The sequence below is a fragment of the Mus pahari genome, chromosome 6 (genome assembly GCF_900095145.1).
Source record: "Mus pahari chromosome 6, PAHARI_EIJ_v1.1, whole genome shotgun sequence".
NCBI lineage: Eukaryota > Metazoa > Chordata > Mammalia > Rodentia > Muridae > Mus > Mus pahari.
Window position 1 is genome coordinate 7,067,605 of NC_034595.1, and position 11,237 is coordinate 7,078,841.

At 40.9% G+C, this 11,237-nt stretch overlaps 1 protein-coding gene across 1 annotated transcript in view; it reads right to left on the bottom strand.

The window, feature by feature from the left end:
- Positions 1-5,799, bottom strand: part of LOC110323592 (olfactory receptor 13C8) — a 45,263-nt gene extending 39,464 nt beyond the window's left edge. The window contains exons 1-2 of the mRNA XM_021200903.2: positions 5,756-5,799; positions 1,230-1,343 (exon numbers count right to left, since the gene is read on the bottom strand). The gene's annotated coding sequence lies outside the window, so the exon portion shown is untranslated. The remainder of the gene's footprint in view (positions 1-1,229; positions 1,344-5,755) is intronic.
- Positions 5,800-11,237: the final 5,438 nt, after the last annotated feature.

Consider the following 11,237-nt stretch of genomic DNA (forward strand, 5'->3'; position numbering starts at 1 on the left):
AGAAAATGCCTTACAGCTGGATCTCATGGAGGCATTTCCCCAACTGAAGCTCCTTTCTCTGTGATAACTCCAGCTGTGTCAAGTTGACACAAAACTAGTTGACACCAGATCAGTATGGATTCAAGCCAAACTTCAATAACAATAGAAACACCAGAAACCTTCCACACTCATGGAAATTGAACAACTCTACTCAATGATCTGTGGATCATGGAAGAAATAAAGAAATTAAAGAAATTCAATGAAAATGAAGGCAAAACATAACCAAATTTATGGGACATAATGAAACCAGTGCTAAGAGGGAAGTTCATAGCACTAAGTGCCTCCATAAAGAAATTAAAATGTTCTCATACAAACAATTTAAAATTCACCTGAAAGCTGTGGGGGGAAAAGAAGCAAGTACAGGGAAGAAGAGTAGAAGGCAGGAAATAATAAAAATCAGCATGGAAATCAAGCAGTTAAAAACAAAGAAAAGCAACACAAAGAATCAAGAAACCAAGAGCTGGTTCTTTGAGAAAATCAACTTGATAGACAAACTCTAAGCCAAACTAACAAAAACACAGAGAGACAAAGTTAAAAATGAAAAGGAGGATATAACAACAACCACTGAGGAAATCTGAAGAATCATTAGGTCTTGCTTCAAAAGCTTGTACTCCACAAAATTAGAAAATGTTAAGAAAATAAATGATTTTATACACAGATACCACTTACCAAAGTGAAATCAAGATTAGAAGAACTATTTAAAAATCCTATAAACTGTAAGGAAGTAGACGCAGTCATCAAAAGTCTCCAAACCAAAAAAAGCCCACGGCCAGATAGTTTTAGTGCAGAATTCTACCATATTTCAAAGAAGAGCTAATACCAATACTGCTCAAACTATTCTATAAAATGGAAACAGAAGAAACTCTTGCAAACTTTATATGCCCCATACAGGGTAATACCAGGGCCAAGAAGTGGGAGTGGGTGAGCAGGGGAGCAGGGTAGGGGGAGGGTGTAGGGGACATTCGGGATAGCATTTGAAATGTAAATTAAGAAAATATCTAATAAAATAAGTTTAAAAAAAAAGAAACAGAAGAAACACTGCTGAACTCATTCTATGAAGCCACAGTCACCTTGATATCTAAACTACACAAAGACTCAAGCAAAAAGACAGACAGACAGACAGACAGACAGAATTTCAGACTGATTTTTCTTATAAACATTGATGCCAAAATACCCAATAAAATACTCACAAACAGAATCCATGAAAACATTAAGAACACCATGATCAGGTAGGTTTCATGCCAGCGATGCAGAGATGTTTCAATATACAAACATTCATCTACATAATGCACCATATAAACAAACTGAAAGAAAAAAAAAAACAAGATCATCTCATTAGATGCTGAAAAAGTCTTTGACAAAATACAGCACCCCTTCCTGTTAAAAGCATTAGAGATGAGAGATACAAGGCACATAGCTAAACATAATCAAAGCAATATACAGCAAGCCAATAACCAACACCAAACTAAGTGGGGAGAAATTTAAAGCAATTCCACTAAAACCAAGGACAAGACAAGGATGCCCATGTTCTCCCTATCTATTCAGTATAGTACCTGAAGCTATATCCAGATCAATAAGAAAACTAATAGAAATCAAGGGAATACAAATTGGAAAGGAAGAAGTCAAAGTATCCCTATTTGCAGATGATGTGATAGTATACATAAGCGACCCCCAAAAAATCTACCAGAGAACTCCTACAGCTGATAAACACCTTCAGCAAGGTGACTGGATACAAAATTAACTCAAAGAAATAAGTAGCCCTCCTCTATACGAATGATAACAGGCCGAGAAAGAAATTAGGGAAATAATACCCTTTACAATAACCACAAATAGCATAAAATATCTTGGTGTAACTCTAACCAAGCAAGTGAACGACCCATATAACAAGAACTTCAAGTCACTGAAGAGAAAAAGTGAGGACCATATCAAAAGATGGAAAGATCGCCCATGCTCATGATCTGCAGGATTAACATAGTGGAAATATGTAGGGTTAGTGGGTCCCACATCCACTCTGCCACAAGGCTCAGGCCACATGGGGAAGCAGGACTCAGGACGTTTTGACTGCATTCACCCCATGCCTGCACTGAAGGGTGTCAGGTTATGGGAAGCCATGGGACACCACTCTGGGAGTGGGGGAGCACAATATGAGATCCTCGGGACAGACAAAGCTGTCCCAGGTATCCCCAGGCCTGTAGGGAGGCCGGGAACATCTGGTTCTCAGGCTCTTGGGCACCCAGGTGCAACTGGGAGCCACAGAAAAGCTGAGAATGGAGTGGGGGGCCCACATGCTGGATCTAGCCCAGGCTGAAGGGAAAAGAGGGGGACTCTGGCTGGGTCCCATGGGAAAGCCCTTGGCTTGTAGGCGGCTTGTCTTGGGCTTGGTGGTCACTGTGACTGGGGGCACAGAGAGGCCTTCTGCATGAGATTAGGCAGCCAGCTCTTTAGGCAAAGGCCTACTCCATTGCTCCCCATGGCAGATCCCAATGAAAAGAGACAGTCCATGGTTTCAAGACATTTATTGTCATGGCGGAAAATGGTGATGAGTAAAACCGTACCCCACTTCTCAGGGGCAGGCCTGAGGTTAAATACCTTTTGCAGGGAGGAGCGCCTGGGAATAGGAGTGTAATGGCTCCAGGCCTTTAGGTACCTCATTAAAATGGAGATCTGTCTTGAGGTTACATTATCACAGGTCACATTCTCTACTGTGGAGGGGCTTAGGGCATTGCCCTTATATGACTGATGGCCCCAAATCTATGGAGGGCTACAGCCTTGTGTCAGGAGCCTAGTCTGTGAACCAGGCAAAACACCTGCCGCCACTCAGGGTCACTTCTTTTAAATAAGGTTTACTTTTTTGTGAGGATAATATAGTCTTCACAATATATTGCCCTTGTGAAATCTAGTGTGTCACAAAATTTGCTCTGCTATTAATATTTATTAGTTTGGTTCTTGCTAATAAGACACTGTGGGGGGGAGGGTGTAGAGGGCGGTCCTGGTTTTAAAATCCCATTCCTCAATTGGTTCTTGATTTGTCAATTAAAAAGGCTGGAGACCAATTGCTGGATGAAAGGTATAGGTGGGACTTCCTGGTCCCAGGAGGAAAAGGGAGATGCAAATAAGGAGAGGCTTTTTCTGCCATGCTTTGGAGGAAGCAGGACGGAGCATATCCCCAATGCTGTGAATCACAGCTATGGTCACCCTCATTGATTCATGGGAGCCTCCCCATCCCAGGTCTCTCTCTTGTCCTTGAGATGTCCTACGTATCACCACCCCTGTCAGTTGCAGATTTCCACTCATTCTCGTGGCCATCTGGGCATCTCTCCTGCCCCTCTCCATACCTGATCCTGAACCCCCATTCCCCTCACCATCCCCTCCCTCAACAAGTTCCTTCCCTCCATCTGCCTCCTATGACTATTTTATTCCCCCTTCTAAGTGAAATACAAGCATCCTTGCTTGTGCCTTACTTCTTGTTTAGCTTTTTTGGGTCCGTGGAGTATAGCATGGGTATCCTGGGTTTTATGGCTAATATCCACTTATAAGTGAGAATATACCATACATGTCCTTTGGGGCCTGGGTTAGCTCACTCAGTAATTCTCACCTTCATATGAACTAGTGTTTTGGACTAAAGAAAAACAAGTGAGCTAAACATGAGTATTCATCTTCCTGCTTCCAGACTGCACAGTGTGAGAAGCTGCCTCACTCCCTTGTCACCATTCCCCACCCACTACCCCCACCCATGATGGACTGAACCTTCACACTATGAGCCAAACAAGCTCATTGGTTTTATTAGGTAATTGATTACAGCAAGGAAGAAAGAAGCTAAAACCCTGTTAACATTTTCTTTCTGTAGCAGGAATTCTTCAGTGGTTGTCACACACATGTGTGGCAGTGTCTGTAAGAATGTCTGAATTCTAAAGTGGCTTCCCTTATGGAAAGAAAAAAGGTCTATAATTGGATACATAAATAACGAGAACGTGTTCGAGTTCTCTAAGCTAAGATTAGCTAGATTTTCTGATCTCATGAAGGCTACTTTACCTGTAAAATATATGCCCTTGTTGGAGAGTTGATTAAGAATAGATGCTACTGGATTAGAATTATGTATCTCATTTGCATTATGAATCTGAAATTATTTTAACACATTGTTGTTATAATATTTCAAGCAAACAACATAGAACAAGCATGAAGTATGTAAAATAATATCAGCAAATAGGTATTTAATCATTTCAAGCATCATATGTATCATAGCCTAATTTTTCTCCTAAACTAATAAGCTATTCTTGACAAATATCACCATTCTTCAGTTGCTAAAATATAAAGTAGTATACATAAATCCTACAACAATGGGAACTTAACCATGGTTTCAAAAGCCTTTTATAAAGAATGAATAGAAAAGATACATTTTTAAAGAAAGGGCACAAATGCAGAATCATAAAAATATCAACAGCACCATTTGTAACATTTATAAAAGGGAAAAAAGAATATTTTAGCTAAGAAATTTTTTCATCTTTTTAGTACAATTTAGCAAGTGTCTCTGGGCCACTCTACTGTCCTGCCTGACATTTATAATGAATGAGAGAAATGATTGCCCCAGTTACTAAATACAAAGTTGTGAGTCACAAAGTGTCAGCAACTGAACATTTACATGAATGTGAAAATACAGAGCATCCTTCCTTGCACAGAGGCGGGCTAGTTTCCTTTGCCCTGAGGTCGCTGGTCATTCTCAATGAATACTCTGAACTATCCATGAGGAGACAGGATAAGTCACTCAAATTTCTAAAATGTAGCAATTTGCAACAATCATTTGCTGCAAATGATTTACACTGAATACAGAGTGTTTTGGTTTTAAAACACTAGAAACAGATATCCTACTTTCTTAAAATACTGGTTATTTCACAGATTCCATCTCCATAATTTCATTAAGATAAGTAAAAGAAATATTCTACTTGGTTCATAAAAATCAAGTAGCTGTCATAGCTGCCAGAGAAAAACAATTATCAATGACAAAATAAATATAACTTCGTTATTGTGAAGGCTGAGGAGTTTGTTGTTTTGTTTTTTTTGAACTTTATCAATTTCTTATAAGGGAATCTTTTAAAAGACCAGCCAATAGATCACCAAAGGAGCTTAAAGTGTTTGAAGTACTTTGAGATTGATGTAATCTCCTAAGTGATATTAAGTTTACAATGTAAATTGAATACAATTTAGAAACATTTAGTAATTGTAGATTAATGCCCCAGAGATAATTAAAACAAAATTCCTAATACAATTTAGGTATATAACTCACAAAACAGCACATTTCCTCCAAAATTACTCTCTAGGAAGAGGAATGTCAACCATAGAGGCGTGAAAATGAATGCTATTTCTGATGGAGACCTATAGTGGAAATCTATTGCTGTTCAAAATGATACTTTTTTCTTAATGTATTAACTAAAACTCACATTTACTTTGATATCTAATCATGGCATGCCAGAGGCCACAAGCATCCTTCTGATCTTTTACCCCTTCAAACAATACAATCATATGCACGAATATCCAACCCTGTTCATGCATGCCTGTGTTCTGCCTCTTCTAAAATGTCCTTCAGTTTTTGTTAGATGTTTCCTAGAAGATACAGAAGAAATGTTTGCCTCCAAGCTGAAATGACCCCAACAACCCAAACGATGACACAGGCAAGTCCCATCAGATGGTGATATGAGCTTAACAAGGCGGTTATACTCACCCAGCTTCACCAAAGATGCTGCGACCTGCCAGCTTACCACTATGCCTCCTGGAAGTCTAAGCATAAATCCAGACTTAGAGTGCCACCTACTGTCACAGTTCCAGTGGCTGCACAGCATATGAGAGCCAAAAACCATAAGCACACTCCATCTTCCCCTTCTTAGGGATTCTGCTGATCTCAGCAGACACTGACTGTGTGAGGAACGGCTCTATTTTGTTGAAGCCTAACATGTAAAGCACACAAACAGCAGTTTGCTGACAATGGGACTCCTCTGGCTGGGCTCCAGTGGACAGCAGTCACACAAATACTAGCACATCACAAGTGTCAGATAATACAACCATTCTCATGCCTGGGTAAACCAGGCTTTGCGTTTAGACAGGAAAGCCAATTCCGACTTAAAGTTATTATTACAACATTTGTTGTGACAATCTGTCGAAGTGAGTATAAACTCTTGAAAGAATTCTTTTTTTTTTTTTTTGAGATTGTAATATAATTGCATCATTTTGCTTCCCTTTTGAAGTCTCTTAACATACATGTGATATAGCGTTCTTCCGCCTTGGAGACCAGCTCGTCAGTAGCTACAGCATTAAAACCTAGGAAAGACAACTGGAGAGCAGAGCTCATTTTTGTCAGTGGACAATCATTTTAAGTATCATTGAGCAAGAGATGCAAAATAAGAAAGCAATGTGTAAACGAAAGGTGGTATTATTTGCTTCAGCAAATCAAACTTGAAACGCAAGTCTCAGCTGAACTTTTAACTTCATGTGAGGACAGATACGGTCTGCTATATTGAGAGGCCAAATCTTTTAAGTTCAGACTTCATTTTAGAGGACCTGATCTAAGTTTAAATTCAGATAAATTAACGAGCTGGTACCTAGGAGTAGTTTTCAAATTGCCTCCCAACAAAAGACAAGCCTGGCTCCAGTCTCTAAGCTAATCCCTCCAACAAGACCAGCATCTCCAGGTTACACCCTGAACAAGACCAGCATCTGCAGATTATTCCCCCAACAAACCTGCACCCCCAGGTTACAAGCCCACCCCCACCCCCGCGTAATGACCACCAATGCAGAGGGGAGCAGAAATTAAGTTTATGATATGACTCCCAGCACCAGCCAACTATGTTTAAAACCACAATAGCTTTCCAATTAGATGCTTGCACACTTACTCACTGTTTGCTGCTTACTATAAAGCCTTGCCCTGATAGATATTTGGGGTCCCCCGCCACCAAAACCGTCCTGCCTGAAGGTGGTGCATTGGAAGCACCTGTGCTAGCTCAAGTAGAATAAAGACCCTGCTTTGAGTTGCATCAGACTGGCTCCTGTCTGTTTTGGGGGATCACTAACATTTCTCTGGCACTACAATATCATGATGCAAATGTTCAGTGAACAAAAGTAAGTTGGTATAATCACTCTAGAAGCTGTGTTTCACAATAAATGAAATATAAGAAACAAAAAGAACGATTTTATAGGCAATTCTATAAAAGAAAGACATGCTAAGTAAAATCAAATAAATATAGAAATAAGATAATACAATATATCCTTATAATTTATTTCAGCCAAATTTATAAGTTATAGGTGTTATCTAAAAGTGTGAAATAAGTAAATTTAACTGAGTACATATGGTATGTGTCTTAGTTATTTTCCTATTGCTGTGATAACCGAAACAACTCATAGAAGAAAGAATTTGTTGGGGGATCATGGCTTTAGAGGGTTAGAGTCCATAACCATCATGACCAAAAGCATCCTGCAGGCACAGCACTGGAGCAGTAACTGAGAGCTTACATCAGGATCCATAAGCACAGGGATGAGGGGAATTGCAGGCTGGTCTCCAGTTGAGCTGAGGTCTGAACCCCGATGGTCATAATTCACCCTCATGACACAGTAGTCGTTCCCTCGTGCTCCTGGAACTCTGGCCTCTGCCTAAGGTACCACCTCCCACAGCCCCCACAAGAGAAGCATGGTCAGTAGTCACCTAGCAATGGCCCAAGCTTCTGACCTTCAGGCTAAACTCCTCCCCAGTTACCTAGCAACAGTGAAGACCATAAAAAGGGGTGCTCAGCCCCTACCAAGCTCTCTTACCCTCTCACTCCTTTGTCCTCTCTCACACTTCTCTCTCCTCTTCCCTTTCTCTTTGTCTTCTCCTCTCTCTCTCTCTCCTCTCTCTCTCTCTCTCTCTCTCTCTCTCTCTCTCTCTCTCTCTCTCTCTCTCTGCATTTCTATAATATAGCTCTTAAACCATAGAGTTTCTGCTCAGCTCCATCAAGGCCACTGCGCACTCTGGTCAGTGTTGGGAACTTCTTCCCTATCCCCTCTCTCCCACAACCCTGGGTGCTAGCAAGGTAGGGGGGGGGCGTTCCCCGGTCAGGGGCTCAGGGGCTGCCCCTTTCCCACCCCCACCCCCACCCCCCCTGAGGCTATGCTCACCCGGGCCCTGTGGAAAGCATCCTGGCAGCCCCCCTACACCTGTTTCCGCCTGCTCAGAGCACAGGGGAATTCTGGCTGGTCACTAGGCCAAGTTTCCTTCCCAACTTTTCCCCCAAGGTCGCCCCTTTTTATTTTGTTCCCAACACAGGGATGGGGGAGGGAGCCTAGTGGCTCAGAAAAGGCAAAGTCTACCCCCAATGACACACCTCCAATACACCTCTCCCTCCTAAATCTTCCCAAACAGCTCCACAAATTGGGGACTGAGTATTCAAACAAATGAGCCTGGGGGTGGGGGAACCTTTCTCATTCAAGCCATTACAACATGTTTTAGAGAGACTAGTCACCCTAACGTCCTATCTGCTAAACCAAGACTCTCGTGGAGTTCATTCCAAGACTAATTTGTCCCACCCAGCTTTCTTAACAGTTGCTGCCGCTTCCACACACCGAAAAGAATTTGAGGCCTAGGCCACTGTATGGGACTACTCACAGTAATAAAGCCAAACAGTACTTCTTCAGAAACCTCAAATGAGGAAGAGAAGACATTCACTCTCTAGTACACTTGGGCTGCTATAACAAAGCACCTAAGACACTGAGGAGTGTATAAAAAGCAGAAATTCTGGAGGCTGGAAAGACCAACCTGAAGGTACCAGCAGATTCAACATTTAATAAAGGCCCACTTCCTTACTGCTGCCTCACATGGAAGAAAAGATGAGAGTTCTTCCTGGGGTCTCTCTTATAAAGGCACCAGTCCCACTCAGAAGGGCTCCATCCCCATGACCCAACTACTTCCTTAAACCTCTGCCTCTTATTTTCAATAAAAGGGGGAAAATATTTTTGCAATGATAGATTTCTTCCCACACATCCAGGTAAATGTTGTTTTAACTTTGCCTTTAAAAAATCTTGCCACAGGTTCAAATATAACTAACATCGTAGAAGCTTCATTTCTTGGATTTATCACATTTTTAAAAACCTACCTCTTTCAGCCATCACTCTCTACTTAAGATTCCAAAGCATGAACTTGGAGGAGACTTGTATGTCTAGCCATCACATAAATATCACCTACAGCTACAATCTGGCAACCTGCTTGAAAATGGCCAGAAGAAACAATTAAGATGGCTTTGGCTCATGATCAAGCTCAAGCCTTCAATGTTTCAAGCCCTAATCTACCATCTCATCTTCTCTCTCTGGTTTCATTAACTGAGGCAACAATTTCTCCAGGAACTGTTCCTGTTTCTTCCATAGATCCCAAGATTTATTTTAGCCCCCTGTCAGGTGCCACATCATACTGTAAAAATGGCAGAGCAATGCCTAAGGATTAAATGTCTGAGACCAATTTTGCCGGTGTCAACTGTCTGTGCCCTGGTTTCTCCTTTTTTGTCACTCTGCCTCAGGCTAAGCTCTCACACATCAATCTGTGGTTTCCCTTGAGAGAGGTACACATGCTGCTCAAATTTCCTAACTCCTAGGTCCTGCTCCCTCTCTTAAATAAATGTCATTCAAATACCATTTTCTTATCCTTCTACCAGGAAACTGGTGTTCCTGTCCATTTCGATCCTTCTAAAGACAAGCTAACAATATAGTTAAGTACAAGACACTTAACCTTCTTCAAGCCTCTTCCATTCCCTAAAATTATTTACTATATTAAAACACAGCTATCTCTGATCCTAATTATTATTTTTCTGATAAGTCTAGAAAAATTGTTTTATCACCTTGAAATCAGATATGGGCTTCTTATACTTTCATTGAATAGAGATAGAAGCTCATTTGACTTCTCAGGCTAAAACTTACTGACATGGTCTCTATGGTTACATACTACAGCTCCCATGGTCTCATCAACATTCATTTTCCTGTCTAGGGCTTGTTTCTTTAACAAGCAGATTTTGTATGTATTAAAGAGATAACAAGTAAGTGTGAAGCCCGCAATGTAATAATTAGAACAGACACAAGAATCTGGTATCAGGTCAGTAAGGTAGCTCCATTGGTAAAGGTGTTTGCCACCAAGCCTAATGACATGACTTCTAGCCCCAAAACTCATGGGTTTATAGGGATAGAACTAACTATTACAAGATGTTCCCTGAACTCCACAGGTGTTCCATGGTATGTGCATGGGCACAAATTCCCACAAAATAGATCAATAAAGCTAAGAACTCTGGGACCACATAATTAAAATCTAAGTGACATATCTTTGAACTTATGGAATGGAAAGATCAGAGGTACAGTAAAAAAAACAAAGAAACCAACAACAACAAAAAGACAGATCAGTATCGTTATGCTAGGAAGAGACACAAGGTTCAAGGGTTGGATCTTCCATCCCCCATACCTTCTTCTCTCTGCCCTGTGTCTTTGGGAAGGAAAGAGAAACTGGAAATTGGGCTGATAATCAATAGCCAATTATTTAATCAAGTACTCTTACACAATAAATTCTCCATAAAAACCCAAGGGGCATGTTTCAAAGAACTTCTAAATGGGTCAACATATGGGCCATAGCATCCACACAAAGTTCGAGCAGGTCCCAAGGTGCCCTCCCTCACACCTTTCCTCTGTTCATCTCTTCTATCTCACACTTTTGGATTACACTGTTTTTTATGAATAAGTCAGTATAAAATAGCTGCCTTTCAGTATCTGTAAGGCATTGGTTCCAAAACACCAAGATGATGCCAAAATCTGTTTGGATCACTTATACAAATGTTGTAGAACTTGCATATTACCTCTGTACATCCTTACATAAACATAAAATTACTTCTAAGTTACCTGTATACTTAACACAGTGTAGCTGTTATGTTGTCATACTGTATTGTTTAGCGAACAGTGACAAGACAAAAGTCAGTACACATTCAGGACCTATGCAGTTTTTTTAAATTAAGACTTATTTGTTTTATGTATGTGAGCATTGTGCCTGTGTGTGTGTAGGTTCACAGAAGACGTTGTCTTTCCAGAAGCTGGACTTATGTGTGCCTGTGAGCCATCATGTGGGTTCTGGGAACCATACATGGGCCCTCTGCAAAAATTCTGGGTCCTCTTAGCCACTGGACCACCTCTCCTGTCTAGGACCTATTTGG